Genomic DNA, 24,013 nt, shown 5'->3' on the forward strand with positions numbered 1-24,013 from the left:
TGTTTCAGCTGGCTTTCAAATGGATTTGCACATGGCTGAACTCTAGGTTCTCTGTATTGACCCTCATTTTCACGTGGGGCTTCTATTCACCTCACTGCTTCACCAGCCCTCACGAGGTTAGCTAGACTTCAAAAGGTATCACACTAGGGAAGGAGAGACTGATTGCTCAGTGACCAAGAGCATGCGTGTTCTCCCATAGGACCCGAGTTCAGTTCCCAGCACCCATATCAGGTGGCTCACAACTCCCTACAAGTTTTGGGACTTCACAGACACCATATTCATGTATATATATGCCCCCCCAACAGACACACATATTAAAAATCTTTAAAATAAGTGAATTAAAGTCCTAAACTTACACAAGACAGTTTCTCCCGGGACCGTGATCACTGTGCACTCAGCCCAAATACAGAAGTGCTGATATCACAGAGAATGGGAAGGTGGTGGAGAAAGGGCCGCTCCATAAATGCAAGGAACTCATCAAACATCTCAACGCTGCCTGCATGTCTTTATCACCCAACATGGGACACCCCACACTTCCTTTCCCCACGGGTTAAACCTACCTCACCCACTCTTCCTTCAGCATTCAGTAGTCACCTCCTCCAGGACCCCACCCTGCCTCCCTGGGAGGAGTTGGTGCCTTTCCTTTGAAAACAAAATCAATTTAAACACTGAAAAGATAAGCAAATAAAACCAACCCAATTAACAAATATTAACAAGCTATAATTTTCCCTTCAGATGATGTGTGTGTGTGTGTGCATGCTTGTGTGTGTGCATGTGTGAAAAACGAAGTGTTCCTGACAAACCAGAAGTCATTGCCCAGAAGTCTCAGCTCTCGTTCCTGAAGATCACCACAGGTGCTGACACTTGTTCATCTTATTAATCATATCAACCTGCTTTATAATTTTATTGACCTATATTGTTGCTGATGGCATTACTCTGCAATCTCCTTTTGCAACCATTTTTAGATTTATTCATAGCGGTATAGAATACATACATACCATACATATGTGCGGGCATATCAGTCTTCTCAAGGTATAACTTACAGAATATAAAATTCCCTGCAGGCTGTGGTGGCACACACCTGTAATCTTGGCATTTGGGAATGGAGGCAGAAGGATCAGGTATTCAAAGCATCTGCTTCCACCTAGTAAGTTTGAGACCAACCTGAGCTATGTGAGACCCTGTCTCAAAAACAAAACAGAACAAAAACTTCAGAGAGGAGTGAGTGATATACATGTTTATAATCCCAGCACCCAGAAAGCTAAGGCAGGAGGATTGCTGCAGACCAGTCAGAGAGACATAGCAAGACCGGGTCTCAAGAAAGTCAAACTAGAATAAAATAATGAGAAAAACAGCTCCCATTCTGCTTGTGCTAACTTGCAGGCACCACAGCTTTGGTTGTCCCTTCCATTATTATCGGTGTCGAAGCTACGGTGGCCGAGATCTACTTTTTGCATTTCAGGTGTTGCTGCCCTAGATATCCCAGAGACTGACACCTTCTGCAAAGGCATGAGTGTCTCTAGGTCACTGCACACCCAGACATGAAACCATCGGTCATAAAGCACAGGCAAGTGCATCTCCATGTGTCCTTGTCAGAAGATCCCACCCCAGAATTCTACATTGCCGTCATCACGGAATGTAATGATTATTTTCATTTCCCTGCCCTCCCCATGGGTTACCGGGGATATACGTGTGTGTAGAACTCGAGAACCCTAGGTGAGTAAAAGGATGGTCTCACTGCCTAGCAAAAGAAACAGGTTCAATGTGCAAGACTTTCCAAACCTCTTCTAGCTGAGACCCATGGAGGGCTTCGTGGAGGAGGTGGCAGGCACACTGCAGCTTAAAAGGTCGGGAAAACAAACAGATGGGGAATGGAGACAGATCTGGGGTCATCTGTCAGAAAGTCATCTTTTCTTTCTAAACTCCACTTTGAAAGTCATTACTAGGAGGGGAGACAAGAAAATCTGGGAGCGTCGGCCATGGCAGCACACACAACCTTAATCCCAGTCCTCGGGAGGCAGAGACAGGCAAGATCACTGCGAAGTCTGGTATAGGCAGTTCTACACAGCGTGATACTGCCTCAAAAAAGCAGAAAGAGGAAGAAAAGGAAGAGGTGAGGAAGAAAAGCTGGGGGCGGGGGAGGTGGTTGTGGGAACTTCAAGGTGATTGGTCACCTCTTCTCATACACAGAAGGGGACCCTCTGAGCCTGAGTGAGGGCACAGCGTGTGAGGAATGGTTCTGATTCCCGAGAAGGGCAGTGGAAGGCTCTAGGACCAGTGAGGAAGGCCCGCGACAGAGGTCAATTCAAAATTGACCCATGCAGTAAGAAGGCAGAGTCCCTGGGGCACCTCACCTTACCCAGCCTGGACTGGAAGCCTGCTTTCCCCAGCATGGGAAAGACCAGGGCTGCTCTGGCCTGGCTTCCTTTCCTAGATGCACTGGAGGACTGTGGGATAGGGTTCCTCCTGCCCTGCCCCTCTCACACAGAGGCTACTATCTATAGGACCTTGAGAAGCTGCTGTAGGTAGGAGCAAGTCTAGGTCTCCACACTCCTCACATGGGGGTAAGGAAGGAATCCTATCCTTCCGCCTCGTTTGCTCTTGTGACAGGAACTGTCCTTCAGCTGCCCCAGCACTGGGCACCCTGCCCAGAGTGGAGGGGCAGGGGACAAACCAGCAACCTTCACTTCCCAGTGCTTGGGTCTTAATCAGCTTCAGCAAAACCAACAACAGCACAACAGAGGTAAGCCTCTGACATAACTGCATGATGGAGTCAGAGCCCTGTGTGCTGGAGACAGAGCCCTGTGTGCTGGAGTCAGATCCCTTGACATATGCAAGGCTGTGGCTCACACCACCTCCCACAGGCTCCATTTTCTCCTCTATTGAGTGAAAGTTCACTGGGTCCTCTTCTTTCCTGGAGCCTAGGGAGATTTCAGCAGTAATAACCAAGCACATGAAACCACTGAGCACAAGACCTCAAGAGATGATCCCCGAGCTGATGTCTGCCGTCTTCCCAGGTCTGGTCTAGTTCACTCCTGGACACTCATGAGCCTGGCCAGGAGGGGGCCCCTGACCCCTCTACCACCTGCTACCCACATGCCTTCTTTCTGGTTCCTGGGTGACTCCCTTCTCCCAGACCTTCAGGACACTGACGTTCTTCCGAAGGGAACCGTTTAATTCTAACGGTGCCTTGAGTCATTTACATGGCTGGCCCGCTGTCACTAGACGTTTAATGGTGCCACCAAAGCATGGCCTGTCATCCCAAAGGTCCCTAGAGAGTTGGTGGCTCAGAAATGAAAAGACAAGCAAATGGAAAGGGGGCTTAGTGGCCAAACACCACCCAGTCACTTCCTTGTCCTTTCCCTGCCATCTTCCTGAAGACTCTACCCAGGGCAGGTAGTTTCCAGTACTGAAAATGAAGACTCGTCTTACAGAAATGAAGAGAGTGGGTAACAAGGCTGGTGGGTGGGAACCCAGCAACCTCTGAATCCTGTGTCACATGACAGTTCTTCTGTGCTCCCATCCCCCACAGGGCTTTGAGTACATGTCCACCTACTCTTTGTGGCATTTTGATGCTATAGCCAACTATCATTTGGACATCCGAGGTAATAAGGGATCCACGATCAGTAACTCAACCATCTTCTTGATTGACAACAGGACTGTACTGCTCCCGAGTCTCCAAAGACCTTAGGATTCCCTTGCTCTTGAGCCAGGGGCACGGCCTGAGGCTAGTGTCTATCTGTCTTGGCACAAGCCTGAGAAGACTCAAACACAGTGTGAAGGCTTCTATCTCCAGGGCCACCTCAATTGGCCAGGCTACTCGGGGATGAAAAGGGGACAGCTTGGCTTCCCACTAGAAGCTGGCATGAAGCTTGGCTTCCCACTAGAAGCTGGCATGGTCGCAGCTTGTGAAGTTCTAGCCTCAAGATGTTCCTAGGAGCTACTCTTAGCCCCAAGCAATCCGGACAGCTCTACAACATGAACCCATCTTCCATGCAATGCCCGCATGTTCCTATCAGGGGCTCCAGGTTCTCGTCTTAGCTCTCACCGTGGTCCTGCGAACTCATGGGTGTGAAAGTAGAGTCCTGGGTATACATGTAAGCTGGTGTGTAAGTTCAAACCTGAGCTCTCTCAAGACAGGGGGAGGGGAGAGTACCGGGTCCCAGTCAGGCAAGACAGGGCATTAAAAGCTGTTGATCAAACTCGGTCGCCCAGCACTTCCCTAAGCACTTCCATTACAGCTTTTCTCAGTGAAAGCCTGCCCTTGGCCTGAATGCCACATAAATTCCCACAGCCTGGATTATTGCACAGAGTTCCTGGCCCTTTTCAACCACTATCTTTATGATTCTTCAATCAGCTGCTTCCCAGAAAGGGCCATAGTAGAGGGTCTGTGGGTTTGACGTGCTGGTAGGAAGGTACAGGCTTATGGGGAAGCCCAGTGTGCTTTTAGACATCAGTATCTCTGAGCGGCAACCCTGTTAAATATGTTAATATCAGTCAGCTGGGGAGGGGGCCAGAGAAATCCTCAAAGGCCAGAGTATAATTAGAAGTAGGACAGGAGGGCCAGTCTAAGACTGTGGAGACCCTAGACCAGCCATGGAGAAAGGACATCCTACACAAAGGGGAGGGATAGCCATGGTTCCTTCATTAAGGAAGGAAACAGATGTCTTCCATGGAGGCCAGAGCCTCCCAGAAAAACACTTCCTTTCTGTAATAAATACTTGACTCATTTTCAGAGCCCTCCCACCCATCTGGAGAAGGTGTGTTCATGCCTAGATGTCAGGAATGGTAACTCGAGACAGAAACTCCAGCAAATAGGAGGTCTTGGCCCAGAAGTCCAGAACAGGCCCTCAGTTCTATAGGCCTGATTCTCCTTCCATGGGAGTAAGATGGCCCGGAGGTAAGATGGGAACTTTCTAAGACCTGAACTTTCATGGCGAGGCTGAGACATATCACCAGCTTCCTGGACAGCAAACAATGGCCTTCCTCCTGGGTAAGGGTCCCAGTGGAGGTGGTAGGTGGGCAGGTCCTCCTCTCTGGCACTATATGGCCTCCCCATATAGTGCTGACTCCAATGTAGTTTTCTAGAGAGTCCCTCCTTTCCTAGAGATCACCCCCAGAGCATCCCAGTGACCCTAGCAGCCCAAGGCATGCTCCCCTCTCTGGAGCCCAACTCCAGGGACTCTGTACCCAGAAAGTATCTCTGGAAAGCAACCAGGCACATAAGCCTTTCACTAGGCTTATGGACTGTCAGAACCTCTTGTCCCATTGGGGTCTCGGAGAGCCAGCAGGTCCCCTTGTCTACAGTTCATCGCTGCTGCTGCAGCTACTCAGACAGGAGAGACACCTGACTTTGGCTTTGATGGATCCACAGGACAGTAGAGCCCTTTAGGGACATGCTGGCAAGGTAACCAAGTGATTTTTGTCTCCCTCCTTCAAGCTGTTTCCTTACCAAGTAACTATCAAACATTCCTTGAAGGAGGAGAGCGCATTGGAGCTGCTCATATTAATCCTACCTTCCAGGGGACAGCCACACCCTCACCTCCCAGGACTTGGGCAGTGGGGGAGGAGGAGAAGCAAGGATAAAGCCCCTTCAGTCTGCCCTGAGCTACCCAGGTGAGGAGTGTGGAGCAGCCCACAGTGCCCTCTGTGCCTCTCTGCACAGGGTGAGAGCCGATTCTGGTTCTAAAACACCATTGCTCTCGCTCTGTCTCAGTTGCCTTCCGAGAAAAAGACCTGTCTCAGGGAGAAGGAGGACAAGACAGCTTGAGACGTTCAACCAGGTTGGTAGCAGCAGATTGCAGTGGGGCCACAGATTAGAGATGACAAGAACAAGAAGGGAAGCTGAGAAGAGGTGTCCCTCCAAAAAGACTTCAGCACTCTTCTGGGACAAGCTCCACAGGCTCTGGACATCTTGTTTCCCTCAGCACCATCTTGCTCCCTACGAACTTTCTACAGCCTTCCATCAAGGCCAGCACACGGGGAACACTGGGGGACTTCCTCTGTCACTAAAAGCCACTTCTTACTATTTTCCTGAACCCACAGATACCCATCACCCCTTCTACAGCCCAGTGAGCAGTTTTTAGCAGTTCCTTCCTGTCCAATTCCAACCCCTGCGGGTGTCCACACCCCTGGCTCCCCAAGACTGCTGAAGCTGGCACTCCCTGTATCCTCAAGAATGAGGAGTGGGGGACACGGGTGGGGATCCAGCCCAGAGCGGGCCAGGGATCTAGAGAGCAAGACTAGTCGCCATTCCTCCGGAGGGGGTCAGATTACACGTGGAAGGCCAGCACTGTGGACACATGGGATGACTTCCGTCAAGCCAAAGCACCCCTGGACCTCAGTTTCCCCAGGACCTTCATCCAAACCCAAAGTTTCTTTCTTTCAAGTTGAGACTGGAGGAAAATCCTGTCTTTGAAAACACATTCAGAAAGGTGGTATTTTTCGTTCCCAGGGCCCCACCACCTTGAAACTCAAGACGCCCAGCCTAGAAACATACCCCCACATAGCCCATCGGTGACGCCATGGTTACAGAAACAGTAGAGTACACCACCTCCTACCAGGCCAGCCCAGTGCGTGGGCAGCAGAGCCCAGGGGAGTCCCTGGATGGAAGGGGTGCGGTGCCCTGAGAGGAACTCCCACCTGCTCAGACGAGAGGCAGGGACCCCCAGGCAAGCCTCCCAGCCACCTCCATCCCGGCATCCCATGAAGACAGGTCTCTCAAGTCAAGGCCCTTCCTAGTGGGCAGCTTAGCCCACCCTGCCTTAGACACATGCCGGGGAACAGCCAATGTGCGCCGCATGTGGCGCAGTCTCCCCTACTCCCATCCCTCCAGTCCAGTCCCAGGTCGCCGAAAGCTCTCAGCAAGCTACCCCTCCCTGCCCCCTCCCTAGCTGAGGACCCGGATTCTCATCCCTTCTCCCAGCAGCGACAGTCCCCAAGCTCACGGCATCTGAACCCTCACAGCCACCGCCAGCCCCAGGCGAGGAGCTCGGGATGCCAGGACCAATGGCAGTCAACACTCTTACCTGAGAGGAGACAGCCGGCGGGTCCTCCTCCTTTTTCGCGGCCTTGTGAAGCCTGCTCCACCTGGCAAGGGACTGTCAGCAAATTCCTCTCTGCATCACCACCGCGGGAGCGGCATCCCGGCTCCTCCCAGTAGGAGTCAACCTTGGCCCCGCCCTACGCTGCTCTGACCTGTGGGGGAACCCGGGCTAGATTATCATAAGCAGAGACCGAGCCTCTGCCCTGGAAATCCTGGAGCTATCAGAAAGGATGACCATTGCGAATGCACAAGGCTGCCGCTCCCTGGCTGCGGTTTGCAGCTACTGAGGCTCTGGGCCTTGGCAGCTGCCTTACCCACCCACCCTCTCTCATGCCTCAAATTCTCCTCTGAGGCCACCTAGCCCAGCTATCACAGGGGCAACGAGAGGCATTCAGCCTTGCTAAGGTAGCGCTATGCCACACCCTGGGACCACATCCGGGCAAGGCTCAGTTCCCACTCCTTCAGCAAAAGTATGATCTATAAACTGAACCCCACCCAGGAGTGGCATGAGTCCGGTCCATTTTGCCAGGATCACACTCCTCAAGTGGGTCTCACGTTTCACCAAATACCTGCCCACCCTGATGGAGAGACGGGTTTTGAAGTGGGAGCTGTTACCATGTGTTTACCCGTTTCCCTAAGACCACTATGCAAAACAAGGGCTGTGGGTAACAGCTCTCTCTCTCTCCCTCTCTGTCTGGGTCATGGTCTGGGTTCACTTATTTAACAGACGTTTTATTATGAAGTTTCTCAGTACAGTAGCTAATGAGACAGGAGCCACTACTGAATAATATTTTATAATAGTGAGATATTGTCAGAGCTGTTGGCACTATAAAAAGGCCGCGGAGGAAGCAGTGTGAGACAGGGTCAGGAGACATTGGGGGAGGGGGCAGAGGGTAACTATGTCTTCCTGGGTTTTTATAGCCAGCAGCCCTTGCACCCTGTGCTAGGTCTCCCCGTGCTATGCTTTTCCCTCTGCAGAGTGACTGGGCCAGTTGAGGTCTATGTCCCTCTGCTCTAACATTGTCACCCGGTTTCTCAGTAAGGGCTAGAGGTATGGAGACAAATCAGTTAAGTATAAGAGTCTTGTATGAGGATTCTTGGGCTCTGTGTGGTGATGCACAGCTTTGATCCCAGCACTTTGGAGGCAGAGGCAGGTGGATTTCTGTGAGTGTGAGGCCAGCCTGGTTTACATAGTGAGTTCCAGGACAGCAAGGGGCCATATGGAGAGACACTGTCTCAAAAAAAAAAAAAAAAAAACAAACCTCAGTGTCTGTATTCAGGTCCCAACTAGGCCACCTGAAAAAAGGGCTTGATCTTTCTGAAATTCATTGTTTGTTGTGGATTATTATTTTAAGGTGTGTTACATTCATTGATGCTGTGGAACATTTCTTTAATGATGCAAAGACATGTCGCTTTCTTTTGTGTTGCATTTGTTTAACTCTGTGAAGCTGTGTTACTTTGCCTGACTAAAACACCTGGTTGGACTAAAGGGCTAGGCAGAGACTAATAGAAGAAGAGGGGATTCCAGGAGCCAGCCACCCAGTTACACTACTTAGTCACAGAGTAAGAAGAAAAGAATGTAGACTTGAGAAAGGTGAAAGCGCAGAGGCAAAAGGTAGACAGGATAATTTAAGAAAATCTGGCTAGAAATGAGCCAAGCTAAGTCCCAAGCATTCATAGGTAAGAATAAGACTCTGTGTATTTATTTGGGAGCTGGGTAGTGCCCCCCCCCAAAGATAAAGAGAAAACAACAACAAAAACAAGGAAACTACAATTGTTTGCACACGTAAAAGGGAGTGAGAGTGAGCGAAAGAGCCAGTTGTGAGAATTAACTGCACGCCCTGAGAATGGCGCCTGCTGTTGTTAAGTTGGGAAACAGCAGAAAGTTAACAAAAGAGGTTGCTCTCTTCCCTGCTCCCTCATCACAGAACCTGCTGCTGCTGGGCCACACTTAGACCCAAAGCCCATGACTGAGAGACCTGCTAACTGTGCCATGGGTCATATAGGGGATCATGTCGCGGCGTGGAAAAAACAAAAGGAGACCCACACAAATGCCAGGCAGACCTAGAAGAGATGACTGGGGTATCCCAACCATGCAAATGCCAGCCATCCAGGTGGGTGTCAGGCTTGTAGAAGGTTCCCGGTGAAGACATGTGGAAACGGGTATCGGGGACCCGGCGTTTGCGCTCAGTGCCTGTGAACTGAAGCTACTATGCTCTCACTCCTGCGGGCTGTGCTTTGGACCCTTGCCGTCCTCTCTGAACCACACCACTCATGCTATGATCTTCACAATTGTGTCGGTAAAATCCAGTGTTTTGCAGGGAGCACAGTCTAGAATGATAATAAGAAGCTAAAGGGTCCAAGTAGCCCAAATGGAGCTGCCTGGAAAAGTCAGCAGCTTCTCCTGCACAGAAGCTCCTGGTGTCTTCCGATGGGGCCCATGGTCGTTTATCCCCTGTTATGGTTTAAATGTCAAAGCTCTTCCACAGCCTTCCGTTCTTAGTCTGTGACTGGTGGCACTGTTTAGGGACACTGCGGAACTTTCGGAACAGTGCTCAGTTAACGGAAGTGGTTTGCTGAGGGTAGGCCTGGAAAGTGGTTATCGTATCTGCGTTCGCCTGCATTCTCTCCTCCACGATCCACCAAGATGTGAACGACATCCCAGACACTGACACCCCAGACACCGACAGAGCCTTTCTGGACACAGTGCCTTCCCTGACATGATTGACGGGTTATCCTCTGCAGCCACGAGCCAAAATAAATCTTTCCTTTGAATTGTCTGTATCGGGCATCCCATCCCCACAATGAGAGAAGTCATGGCCACACTATTTCCACAGATGCAGGAGGAGGGACTGTCATGAGCTGGGGAGTGTCCTTCCTTCCCCTCTCCCTGTAAAAGGAGATCTCTGAAGTTTGCAACCGGCATTCACACAGTGCCAGAGAGACTATGCCTCCCAGTGCCCCACACCACACACACACCAAGTCAGCAGCAGCTACAGACGTAAGTCCTTGGCTAGTAGGGAGAAGGTGAAAATGACCCTTCAAACGGAGCAGCCTGCTCCCATTTTCCTCTCTCCCCTCCACGGAGACTGAAACAGAGAGGGAGACTCACAGAGACTAAATCAATAGCTGAATATTTTGTTTTAAAAGGAAAGCACAACATCCAGGAAGTAAGTTCAGTCAAGAGAACTTCGAATCAAGTTTGTGTGTTTGAGAGAGAAAAAACTTTGACCTCCGGAAAAACTCAGTTACCCCAAGTCATACCAGTTATCCAGGTACCCTGTCCCCAAGAATAAGCCAAAGGACGATTCAGTAGGTGCTTGTCAACAGCTCAGGATTTTTCTCTCATGTTCTAACTCGTCTTGCCAGGGGAAGAGAATTTGATTTCCTGAGTAGATGAGAGCAACACACTGCCTCCTGTCTTGTCAGACATGGTGCTGTAGCACTCCAGAGTTCTACAGCCAAACGTCTGGGGCCTACGTCTACACACAGACCTTATACCTAACGGGAATTACATGTCCCAGCCCAGGGACCAACGTGGAAGACCCTGAGAGTCACCTGGCACTCTCTCAGTGGGGACCCCAGACCCTCTTATCCTGGGCCAGTCCTGAACTTCATCCCTTAATAATTTTCCACGATCCCCACTCACCAAGACGGCACCTATGGGTTGCTCTTAGCCAGCAGTTGCTTCTCTGACCAGTACATCTCTCTGGGAAGAAGGAAAATTGAAGACGACCATCCACAGCCACTACCAGTGATCAATATTGGGAACTCCTGGTGGGTGAGGTCAGCGTCAGGGGCCTGGTGACATCACAAAGGACATACACAGTTTTCCTGGAACTCTAGAGAATCTAGACAGAAAGGGCTCTCCACCTGGAATAAAGCCAGCCTACCAACTATTGGGCAAGGCTGCGGGTGAGTTTTTCAGCCCCCTCCCAACTCTGCTTTGACCCTAGCCAATAGTGGGATCATGCTACTAAAGAATATGTGGGTTCATGTGCTGATATTTTATTGCAGCCAAAGAAATCCCTGATGTGGTATGTATGCCCCTCTGTATGCTGTGAATATGTTTTATTACTATTGGTTAATAAAGAAGCTGCTTTGACCTGTGGCAGAACAGAATATAGCTAGGTAGGAAATCCAAATAGATATAAGGGAAAAGAAGATGAAGTCAGATGCCAACAGCTGCTGGAGAAACAAGATGTGAGGTAACAAGCCACGAACCTTGTGGTAAAATATAAAATAATAGCAATGGGTTAATTTAAAAGTAAGAGCTAGTTAGAAATAAGCCTGAGTGAATAGGAAAAACAATTATGATTAACATTAAGCCTCTGAATGATTACTTCATAAGCAGCTGTGGGTACTGGCAGGTAGGAGAGAAACCTCCAGTTACAAATGGCTCCCAATGTGGGGCATGGATCCATAAAAGACCTAAAAAAGCTTCAAAAGGGTTCTAAACACACAAAAATGGAGCCACACTGGGCTTTCTAGTCTCTCATGGTAGCCAGGGTCCGGAGATGCATCTCCTTATAGTTACTTGCAAGATGGAGCTGGCCATCAGCTATGACGTGGTAGGTTTTAACAGTCTCATGCAGACCTCGGTACAGAGAGGCTAATCAGCCACGCTGTGTGGTAGGATTAGCTTTTACTCATACAGACAGAGAAGACGTTTGTGGGCCGGCTGCCTGCTAACTGATGGTAGCGTGAGGGTGCAGGGGGAGGTAAGCATGACACTTGTTGCTCCCTCTGCCTTGCTGAAAAGCTGAGCATGGCAGAACCAACAGTCAAAGCAATCATTCTGGTCCTAGCCACGCCCGCTTAACAGTTTAAAACAGTGATCCAGAAAAGATTGCAGATATGTAATAAAGACAGATCCAGACAAAAATAAGCCTCTAAATGGGTCACCGTGTGTTTTAAAAAATGTTCGTAGGTTTGGAAGAGAGGAAAGAGTATAGGCAGTTATTTTTAAAAAGGCTTTAAAAAATAAAAATAAAGTCTTTAAATAGACAGTAAAATAATATAAAAATAAGAAGCCATGTAGAAATGAAAAATACATAGAGTGTCTGTATTATGTATATTATTATGTTTTCTTTGAAATTTTTTTTTGACTGCTAATAATCTAACTGCAGAGAGATGTTTGATTGTGGACCTGCTAGGCTAAACCAACATAAAGGTATCTTAGCTTCAAAATTTGGGTCTAAGGATATCTTGCTTTGGAAAAGATGTTCTGGTTTTATTTCAACAAAAGATGAGAAGCCATGAATTCCTTTCAGGATCAAGTGGAGCCCCTGAGAGGTCTCCATGGGAGCCATGGTCCAGGTCATGCAACATCCAGAACAGCTTCAAGACAACTGACTGAGACCATGCAGCCTCACAGACTACAACAAAGATTTAACCCCAATTCTACGTTTTCTCAGGATCCCCGTAAGATTACCAGCACCCCCAATCATCAAGAAGTAGTCTAGAAAACTATGCCCAAATTCCCCAAATATTGTTTATAAATGTTTTTTTCATTTAAAGGGGGTTGGTTATAAATGGTTAATGATCATAGTCAATCTCTTTCTAAAAGAGGAAAGGGATATGATATAGGAATGTTGTCAGATGACGAGTCACAAGCCTCACGGTAAAATATAAAATAATAGAAATGGGTTACTTTAAAAGTAAGAGTGAATAAGACCTGAGCTAATAGGTCAAACTATTATAATTAATATTAAGCCTCCAAATGATTATTTCATAAGCGATTGTGGGGATCAGTGAGCGGGAGAGAAACCTCCCATTACATATCTCTTCACAGAAAGTCAGTTCTCCATGAAGCAGAAATATGGCTTTTCCCTGAGCCACCTTGTGAGGGTCCCCTCTCCATGACTCAGGCCCAAACCCTTGAGACCAGTTCTGTCATGTCTGTTCATTGAGGGATGGATACCTGTCAGGGGCCATACAAGGGGACCAACAGGTAGCACTGAAACTCAAGGAACACAGATGAGTGGTTAGCAAAGTCACATCTGTGTGAGCCTTAGAGAGGCAAAGCCCTGAGGACTGAGTCCTAAGGACCCATGCTGTTATTGACTATAGTTCTGATCGGTGCCTCCCTGGGCACCACATCCCTCGTAATCTATGGGTTGTATGAAAGCTCTTAGGAGATCTCTTGCCCCCTCCCCGGGCAGTGGTGCTGGTATTTACAATAAAAGTGATTGACTTTTGCCAAACATTGCTGCTGGAGCAGACTAATGACTCAACCACCACCTTTGGAAAGAATTTAGAAATGCAGAATTGTTCGTAAGGTTAGGTTAAGATTTTTTTGTTTGTTTGTTTTTTGTTTTTTTTTTCACTACGAATGACACTTTATTCAGTCATTTTCTTTACAACTGAAACTCTGGGAATTCAAAATTAACATCCTTGCCCGTGAGCTTCTTATACACACCAGAAAAAGTTTCCACCTTGTGCTCCACGTTGTTCTGCTGTGCTTTGTCTAAATGAACCTTTATGAGCCGGCTGCTGTCCAGTTTCACACGGATCCTCTTGCCCACAATCTCACTCGGGAAGATCAAGTCCTCAAGGATGGCGTCGTGCACTGCGGTGAGCGTGCGGCTTCTGGGGCGCTTCTGCTTATTTTTTGTACGGCTTTTACGAGTTGGCTTGGGCAGAATCCTCCTCTTGAGCAATGAAGACTACGTGTTTCCCGCTGAACTTTTTCTCCAATTCACGAACCAGCCGGACTTGGATTTTTTGGAAGGATTTCAGCTGAGGAACTGGTACAAAAATTATGATGGCTTTCCGGCCACCACCAACTTCAATTTCCTTGGCCGCAGTGATGTTGAGCTCCCGCAGCTGCTCCTTGAGATCCGAGTTCATCTCCAGCTCGAGCAGCGCCTGAGAGATGCCGGACTCGAACTCGTCCGGCTTCTCGCCATTGGGCTTGACGATCTTGGCGCTCGAGCTGAACATGGCTCGCCCTTACGGAGTGCCGGCTTGGAAAGAGCAAGATGTTTTTGATAATAGCTTTGAGGTAGAAAATCTTGGGGAACAAGATTTAATGAAGTCCACCTAGCCAATCAATTATTTCTTCCATGGGTTATGTCTTTGGTGTTGAACCTAAAATGTCATCACCATACCCAAGGCCATCTTAGTGTCCCTTAGGCTGCCTTCTGGGAGTTTTATAGGTTTGCATTTTACACCTAGGCTTAGAATGTATTTTGAGTTACTTTTTGTGGGAGAGGTAAAGTCTAGGCTTTCATTCCTCCTCCCCCACCCCAGTTGTTCCAGCACGATGTGTTAATAAGCATCTTTGCTCCATTGTGCTGCTTTGTTTCTTTAATCATGTTTGCTGTGGTGGCTTGAATGAGAATGATCCCCATAGGTAGGGTTTCCTTCTAGAGTTCCCCGCCTGTGTTGTGCCAGAGGGGTGCCCACTATTGTCTTTTGGCTTCTGTTGTCACAAGTGAGAAGTCAGAAGTTGATTTCCAGGACTGGGGGACTGGAGAGAGGGCTCAGTGGCTTTTGTAGAAAGCCTGGGTTCTATTCCCTGCCCTTCCGAGGTGGCTCTCGACCATCTGTAACTCCAGTCTTGGGATCTGATGCCCTCTTCTGATGTCATGGGCACCAGGCACACACATGGAACACAGACACACATGCAAACAAAATACTCCTAAGTCCAAAAAGTGTTTAAGAAATTCGATTATCTTTTTCCCTCGCGTGTCTTTCTCCTTGAGTTCCACCAATTTTTTTAGTCATTGTTCTTTAGCCATTTCATTATTATTAGCCGTGTGCTTTTCACTGGTCTTCACATTCATTCATATTTTTTGGATCTGTGGATTTATGTTCTTTCATCGAATTTTGGGGGAAAATGTCAACCATTGTTTTCCCAATACATTCCTCTTTCTCCAATAATCATGCCGCATGGATTATTCCAGATGACACTAGATTCAGGAAGTTTCATTTCTCAACCTTTCTGTCTCTCTGAGAATTATCTACATATTCTGGGAAATCCTAAAGCCCTTCCCACATTTTTTTTGTTGTTGTTTGTTTTTTACTTTGGAACTTATCTATACATTTGAGAGAGAGAGAGAGAGAGAAAGAGAATGAAAATATCAAGGCCACGAGGACCAGAAAATGTATGTGGTTTAATAATAGATACTTGCCTAGTGCATTTGAAGCATGGTTCTAATACACACACCACACACACATACCACATACACACACCACACACACACATCACACACAACACACACAACACATACACACACCCATACCACATACATACACCATACACACACACCACATACACACACCACACCCACATACACACATACCACATACATACACACACACTACATACACCACACATACATACACACACACCACACACACACCACATACACACACACACATACATACACACCTCACACACACATGCACACCACACACACACACACACACACAGACCGGGATTTAGGGGAACATTTATCTCCTGTGGGCAGGGCAGATGAAAGAAGACAATGAGAGGCCTACCAATGGTTTTGGTTATCACATATTTTTTTAAATATTTATTTATTATGTATACAATATTCTGTCTGTGTGTATGTCTGCAGGCCAGAATAAGGCGCCAGACATCATTACAGATGACTGTGAGCCACCATGTGGTTGCCGGGAATTGAACTCAGGACCTTTGGAAGAGCAGGCAATGCTCTTACCCACTGAGCCATCTCTCCAGCCTGGTTATCACATATTTTAAAAGTAGACAAGGACCTGTGTCTCAGAAGGCAAAAATGGAAGAACTGGCATAACGGCTCAGGAAAGCTGGGCTGCAGAAGTGAACCCCTGACACTTCAGAGGTGTTCTCGCGGTCCCACGAGTGGTCAGGCTGTAGGCTGCGGATACCCACAGGCCCCTGTACCGAGGCCCACGTGGTCTGATTATCAACATCACCCTTGGCCTTATTCCCAGGAGGTTATCAGAGTGCAGGAAAGTATGGCTGACGACCGAGTGCCTTCATGGGGGAATGAGAAGACTCTTGCTTTGTTTCCCCTTTGCCACAGCAACACTCAATATTCTCACCTTGGCTCCCTCTGTCCTTCTTTCCCAAAAGAAATCCCGCCTTGCCTCCAGGGCCTCAGCATGGTAAGCTGCAGGGTAGGGTAGCTTATGGCCTCATCCTTCAGCAAGGCACTTCCAAATTACAACAGCAGGAGCCCTAGTTACCCACTACGTAGCTCTAAATCTGCTTCGGCCCATCCAATAGGGAGATATCACTGTTTTGTTGACTTATGTTGAGACAGGTCTTACTCTGTTATCCCAGGCTGACTTAGAACTCACTATAGAGCCCAGGCTGACCTCCAACTTCTCAGCTTCCTGTGCTGAGATCATAGGCGTGAACTAAGGCCTGGCTTAGGAGGTACACTATTATAGCTCTCCTCTGATCTTCTGCATCTCTCCAGCATGGAGCACATGGCTGCTGTCCTCACAGATGAGACTGTGGTTCTGTAATTAGACTGGGGTCACACCACCACACAGTCACCCAGCCAAGCCTGCTTCCCAGATTTCTCTCTGTACGTGAAAATGGGATGGACGTCTGAAGGGTAACCAGGACACAGAACGAAACGATAGATCATTATTGCTTTAAGCCAGAGGATTTGGAGGTTTGTTACATGTCAGTATGCACCTGAAATGCATGTTAGAAAATTAGATTGCAGATGAATACTTTAACATGAAAATCTCCAGTGCAGTGAGTGAAAACTGAGGCTGTAAAACAGTGTTGCCTGAAGATTTCCTTGCTGTTAAAACGAAGCACACAAGGTGCTAGAGATGTGGTTTGGCAGTTAAGAGCATCTACCGCTCTTGCAGAGGTCCAATGTTCCGTTCCCAGCACCCACCTGCAGTAGCTCACAACCAGCTGCAGGGGATTTGATGCCCTCTTCTGGACCCCGTGAGCTCCTGCACTCATGTGCATGTGCCCACACACAGACACACACATATACATATAAATTTTAAAAGAGTAAAAATACATCTTTTTTTGAAAAACACATTATTGGCCAGACGGTGGTGGTGCACACCTTTAATCCCAGCACTTAGGAGGCAGAGACAGGCAGGTCTCTGAGTTCAAGGCCAGGCTGGTCCACAGAGCAAGTTCCAAGGTGGTTGCACAGAGAAACCTTTCTAAAAAAAAAAAAAAAAAAAAAAAAAAAAAAAAAAAAAAATCAAAAACAGAAGAAAAAAAAACACTTTAAAAAAAAACTGGAGAGAGTGAGGGTTTGGGTAGTGGATGATATTGCCTGGAAGTCCACGATGGATGGTAGAGTGTCAAACATCACTCTCTCTAAAGAGAGGTGGGAATCTCTATGGACTGCAGCACCTCGAGGGGACATCAATGGACCAGAACCAGCTCTGCTGCTCTCAAGATCACCAGAACCTTCCTCTCCTTCCCACAGGGCCAGTACTCACAGGCAAGGCTGGCATATGATATGATAAGAACCCACTATAAAGACAAATGAATGTCCCACTGTTCAAAAAGTATGGATTTTAAGACAGCAGAGTAATAAACAGAAGGCCATCTGGGCCCTATGTATCGTCATAGCCACTGCCCTGTCAATGAAGCCACCTTCATTCCAGGCTCCTCTAACCCTTTTTGGAAGGACAAGTTGGCGGCTCAAAGAGAGGGGCTGTCTAGGAGGGAAGAGCAACATCCCAGGGCCCAGGGAAATAGAAAAGACAAGAATGGAGAGAAGTAACTGGGCAGGCAGGGAGCAATGGGTGGGGCCCTGTGCTGTCCTTCGGTCAAGCTAGAGCTTTTCCTGTGGTTCCCATAAAGGTCGCAGGGGAACAGAGTCAGTGGGCGCTGAGAGCTGAGAGGGTACTGGAGGAAAGCATAGCCAGAGTTCCCCTCTCCCCATTTCCTCATGAAAAATCAGCCCCAAACCCCACCCTGGGGGCTTCCCGCAGAGCTGCTGGCCACTGTGCAGTGCTGGCCCAGGGTTCACCACCTGCTCTGCACCCACCCAGCCTCGTTCTACCCCAACCGCTAATGCTGGAAACGGAAGGATGAAGAGGGAGGGAGAAAGAGCAATCTGACTCCCTTCCTAGCCTTGCCTGATTGCCACGTGTCAGGACAGGAGCCTATAATTGCTTGTGAAGGTTGGCATTTTAATTGGACTAGGTTAATCTGGATTTTCTAATAACTGAAGATGACCAGAAAGCTCGTAGATCTTTCAGGAACATTGCTTAGGGACAGAGAGGGGATTTAGAAAGATGTAGTTGGAGGCTGTGATTACAGACAAAGCGACAGGGGCTGTGCTTACCTTTGCTACCAGGCTTTTCTATAACCAGGCCCTGAGAATAGAGATACCCTTAAAAGGATGTGTGCAGGTATCAGACAGCAACTGGATGTTGAGATTTTGTAGACAAAAAGCAGCTTTGATGAGAGAAAGCATGGTGTCCATCATGTCACGGCTCCTGGGGTCCGATTCCCTGTGCCACACATGGGCAGCTCCTGTCTGTGGACCAGCCTGGTTCACTCTCTCCCTACACCCCCACCCCAGTGCAAGGGCAGGCTCATGAACACTTCAGAACCAGGACTAGGCAAGTGGGAGGAGATGCCATTATGCTCAGATCTGCCTCTTGTCCTGGTCCTGTGTCATCCTGGGGTAATCTCAGGGCAGGATTGGAGGCAGAGGAGAAGGCCTTGTAGGAATGGGATGAGGACAGAGAGGGGTGGAGAAACAGTGGAGGGGGAGTGGGCCAGCAGTAGTTTGCCTTTGCCTGTGTCTGTGGGGTCAAAACTGCTGTCTGCTGAGAGGGGCTCCTTTGCCTTGACTAGAGGCATGGCGAAGTATGTGTGTGCGCACGCGCGTGCGTGGAAGTAGGAATGTGTCTTTGTATGTGTGTGTGTGTGCGCGCGCGTGCGTGCTTGTGTGTATGTATTCTTGTGTGTACGTGCATGTATGTGTGTGCATGCATGCTTGTGTGTGCATGCATGTTTGTGCATGCTTATGTATTTGTGCATGTGTGTGCGTGCTTATGTATGTATGCATGTTTGTGTGTGTGCATGCCTGTTTGTGTGGTATGTGCATGCATGCCTGTGTGTGCGTGCATGTGTGGACATGCATGCTTGTGTGTGTGCATGCATGCTGTGTGTGTGCGTGTGTGCATGCGTATGTGTTTATGTATATGTGTTGCACACACTCATTCACTCTCCCTTTCAAAGAAGGCCTGGCTCCCTTCCTTGGATTCTCAGTGGGAATGACTCAGCAAGAAAGTCAGTCTTCCCACCCAGCCCAGACCCCTCATCTCCTCCATAGTGCACCCACTCTTGCTGACACAGGGGCCTGAATCTCTCACCCTGTTCACTAGGGCCAAGAACTTAGAGGTTGTGTCTCTTGCCACCTCCCCTTTTGGTAGCCTTGAGGAGGGACTAGTCCTCCCAGAGAATATGAAGCTTCCTCTGGTCCCTTCCAGCTGCCTCTTACAGCATCCCCGAGTTCCTGGTTCATAATGGACTTATTCACCTTTACCTCAGCGGGTGGTGTGCTCATGGCCCTCACCTGCAGATTTAGCGAGGGAGAGAGCACTGGTCCAGCACTCATTCATGCCCTGCCGTGACTGATGTGTACACCCACATGGTCTCAAGGGTCAGAGCAGTGATGCTGTCTAAAGGACCACGGGAAGCAGTAATAAAGAGAAGCAAGCAGCAGCTGGAAGCAACCTGTGCTTATCTGGGGGAACATATTATATTATAATATAATTATATTATATTAATGATGGTACAGTTTTATGGTGAGGCACTGTGCAGGTGCTCAAAACACAGGAGCTCCCATTCCTGCAAAGAGGGAGCCGTCACAGAAGACAGCAGCATGCAAGAAAGCAGGGTGCCGATGGGGTGCAAGGGTCAAGGCATGCACATGCTTGCTTATAGCTCTAGAGGCTTTTGTCTACAGACTGAGTCCTCGGGAGGCAGGAGAAATTGATGGCCATGGTTGTCCCTGGCGAGAGGAATAAGAGACTAGGGACGGAGGCAGAAACAGACCTGTGCTGTACTGCCTTTGCATGTGCCAGACTGCACGCTCTGAGAGAGAAGCCACTGCTACTGTTGAAAACCACAATTCAGTTCGTGAAAGAAAACGCCATGACTCTCTGACCTGAGAGCTCAGATTCCTTGCCTACCCATAAGAGGGTACTGCCTCTCTAAGTTCTAAGCTCCTCTGTGCTGGGATCCTCCCCAGAGGTTCACACAGCCTAGGCAAGTGCTCTGCCGGAGAGCTAACTCCTCCTGCACTTTGAGACGAGGGCTCACTAAATTGTATCACCCTACACCAGACAGGCTTTGAACTCTCAATCTTCCTACCTTGGCCTCTTGAGTAACTGTGGGATTTCAGGCTTACATCACTAGGCCTGGCTTTTCACAGAATTTGAACTAAGGCATGTGTGGAGATGTGTGTCTGTGGGTGTGAGCAGAAATGTATTTGTGTATGAAATCCCATTGTTACAGTCTCGCCATCACGGATAAAACATGAAGGCATCGTGGGCCTTAGATTCAGAAATAGGATTCCCAGAGCTGCCAGTCAGGCAAACAGGCTCTAGGATAGCAGAGGTGTAGGGCTGGCCTCAGGACACATGGAAATCCATCTGTGAGAATCAGTTACTACTGGGGTCCTCCTAAGGGGCCAAAGGAAGCGACCACCAGCAGGGACCTTGGTATCCTGAAGAAATGATCAAAGGGCCAGGCAGGACTGGAGTCTCTCCACCACAAAGAGCTGTCCTGAGTGAGAAGGAGGGTGGCCGGTCTGGATGCCATGACTCACAGCAGCGTGGAAAACACTTTTGCTCAGCTCACCAAGGCAACCATAGTTGCCTGTCTACTGCTGTGCAGTCCCAGCTGTGACTGGAGCCGGATTTGACATTAGAGAGAGAGACAGTGATGAGAGAGGTGTCCCTGCTGGCACGGAGATACCACTCAGGGGCTGCGAGGGACTGAACTGTAGGCTGTGGGAACACTGGCCGTGGTGATGATGGCAACACATTGACGTGCAGAGTGGAAATGGCCCAGGGCTGTATGGGAATAGTTCTTGCTCTATACTGGTTTGATTATTGGATTCTTGTTTTGTTAGTTTACACCGGAGTCTGTGGGTGGAAACACAGGGACTCCGTAGGCAGGAGGGGGCACCTCATCGGCAAGATGTGGCTCATTCGTAGCCACTGTCCTGCTCCCCAAGGAGTCAGAGGAGTTTTTAGTTAGATTTAAGAGTAAAGACTCATCCCTCCTGACCATTGCTGTGGCTAGGCTTGGTCATGTGACTAAATCCCAACCAGTGGCAGCCACATGGAAATGTCACGAACTAGTAAAGAGAACCCTGCTAGAAAGGAGCCAGTCCCCGCCCCTCCTTCTTGTGAGTAGCCACTAGACCATGGCTGGAAGCTGAGAAGAAAAGACCGCAGTCGCTGCATAAATATTTGCAGGCTAACCACCTGCTGCAAGGAACCGGGAAGCTTGGCCTAGAGATGGGAAGAGCTAAGGTATGCCCTAGGTCTAGAGCAGTGACAGAGGCTAAGAGAGAGGTACCCGATGACTGAGGGGAAAGGGGGTTTGTGTCACAGACAAAACTGATGCCTCTGATAGCTGGGGTAGCCTTTGCTCCTCACAACCCAAACTCAAGGAGTACGCTGCACTCTGCTCAGAAGAGAAAGCCAGGGTCTGGAACTCAGAAGTCCCAAGGGCCCAGGGTCACTCACTCACTGAGAAATGCAGGAGTCGGGCCCTGCACTGAGGCTTCTGTCCTTCTTGGGATCAAAAGCTGCAGTTGGGACAATGCAGATTTCAGGGCACCCACTCCTGTGAACTCTCAGTCAAACACCCAGGCCCTGGGAATGGGAAGAAGTGGTTGGGCAAGGTATGGAAAGACTGTCAGACAACATCTTAACAGTGTGGAGGACTGGTAGACAGATTGCCCAGCTCTGCCCACAACCCAGACAGTACATTTGTGTACACACACACACACACACACACACACACACACACACACACACACACTGCTGGGAGGGGGGGAGGTACTCTTTAACTCAAGACACTCTACTGCCATCTACTGGGAGTTTGGAGTAACACCCCCTAGGACCATAAAGGTGGCACCTGGACCTAAAGGGACCTTTTCTTGCCTAGAGAGACTAAAAACAGCTGCTGCCACTAGGGCTATCTGCTCCTCTGCTCCTTTCTTTCCTGTGTGTCCTTGGCTCACAAAGAGAGTTTCTAGTGGTCTGTCCCCCCTAGTTTCTCCCTCCATGGCCCTATAGAGACCATCCATCCTTCCATGACCAGCAGGCACTGGCCCAGATCAGTCACTGCGGGTTATTGGTGCATTCTTGGGGTTTTCTTACAGGCCTGGATCCTCCTTTGTTGGGTAGGTTATCTTTGCTGACAGCTTGAGACTTAGGTGAAGTAACATATAATCCCTGGTAAAGCCAGGCAATGGTGCCGCACACCTTTAATCCCAGCACTGAGGAGGCAGAGGCAGGCAAATCTCTGAATTTAAGACGAGCCTGATCTACAGAGTGAGTTCCAGGACAGCCAAGGCTACACAGAGGAACCTTGTCTCAAAAAGCCAAAAGAGAGAGGAGGGGAGGGAGAGGAGAAAGAAAGGAAATAAAAAAGAGAAAGGGAGGGAGGAAGGAAGGAAGGAAGGAAGGAAGGAAGGAAGGAAGGAAGGAAAGAAAGAAAAGAAGGTAGGAAGGAAGGAAAGGAGGAAGAAAGAGAAGAAAGGAAGGAAGGAAATCCATAGCATATAACCAATACTTCCCCTGCACTCAAGCTGGGCTGTTTAATTCTTGGTCTGTGAAAGTTCCCAGCTAGCACTTGACCTGCCCCTGGAGCTGTTAGACCTGAGCTGTACGCATGTGCCCCAGGAGGTTCCTCACGGGAGACAAGCTACAGTGTGTTTCCCTTCACAACCGTCGAACTCTAGATACTGGGGGAGCACAACGCAGACGGTATATGATGCAGACTCATTTACAGACTCAGTAGATTCAGGTCTTCCTCCTCCCCTGTTCAGCCCCGGCTGGAACCTGGTGCAGACAGGGAGGAACTGAGGTTTTTTTGTGTCTCCAGGAATGCTACACAGTTGGTGTCATGGAAACCAGGCACAGCAGCCTTCCTTTACCTGCAAGGGAATGCTTGCTGACAGCTACTTGGCCAGGTGTCTGGAAACCTCCATTAGGGCTCAAACAGGGTCACCCAACCCTCTGAGATTCTGGTCATTTGTAAAATGAGGTCATCATACTTATTCTGTGTCACTGTCCAAGGATCAGGAGACAAGAGGCAGTAAATGGATCTGCATACTCCGTACAAACACTGGAAATAATGGTAAACACAAAATATACTCAGCTGCAGTACCAGCTATGGGCCTTAGGGGGCGCCGGCCGCTGGCTGAAGTCTACAAAGCTGGACAGAAAGGTCTCAAGAGCCAAACTCTCCCTGTCTTACTCCTCTATGAGGGAAAGGGAAGTTAGGACACACTTTCTAGAAAGCGGTTTGGCAACAGGGCTCCTTCTGACCCAGCCACTTCATCTCTAGGAAGTCAACCAAATAAGCAGCCATAGCCTCATGGTGTTAGTGCTGAGACCGCCATCATAATGCTACTAATATTGAGACGTTAGGACTGATCTAAAATTGATGTGTATACACTGAGTAAAGGCCAGATGGTCAGGTGCTGAAACCAGTGTTCGGGCAACATGCTTACTTGTGTGGCCATCCACGCTTCACCGTTTAACACTGCAGAGCAAGAGCCCAGTCTTCTAGCCTGAGCAGTAGCTATGTGGTTCTGCTGCTTGGGTCACGCACATTTGCGTGACAACATGCTTGTGTTGATGGCCACTGGGGAATTATGACACCTCCCTTTTTCTGACCACTTCTTTTCTTCATATTCTGAGTATTCTGTATAACTCAATGTAGCCCCATATTGGGTTCAATATGATTCATTGCAAACATCATCT

At 48.8% G+C, this 24,013-nt stretch overlaps 1 protein-coding gene and 1 pseudogene across 3 annotated transcripts in view; both read right to left on the minus strand.

The window, feature by feature from the left end:
- Positions 1-7,260, minus strand: part of Tmem63c (transmembrane protein 63C) — a 65,396-nt gene extending 58,136 nt beyond the window's left edge. Inside the window, exons 1-2 of one of the 3 annotated variants that reach the window (XM_057782980.1) lie at positions 7,029-7,253; positions 561-642 (exon numbers count right to left, since the gene is read on the minus strand). The gene's annotated coding sequence lies outside the window, so the exon portion shown is untranslated. Of the gene's footprint in view, positions 1-560; positions 643-7,028 lie in introns of all 3 variants that reach the window. The other 2 variants (XM_057782979.1, XM_057782981.1) reach the window with 2 other exon arrangements.
- Positions 7,261-13,371: 6,111 nt separating this feature from the next.
- Positions 13,372-14,018, minus strand: LOC130882931 (40S ribosomal protein S7-like; annotated as a pseudogene).
- Between the last annotated feature and the right edge of the window lie 9,995 nt (positions 14,019-24,013).

Source organism: Chionomys nivalis, chromosome 10, assembly GCF_950005125.1.
Source record: "Chionomys nivalis chromosome 10, mChiNiv1.1, whole genome shotgun sequence".
In the NCBI taxonomy this organism is placed as follows: Eukaryota; Metazoa; Chordata; class Mammalia; order Rodentia; family Cricetidae; genus Chionomys; species Chionomys nivalis.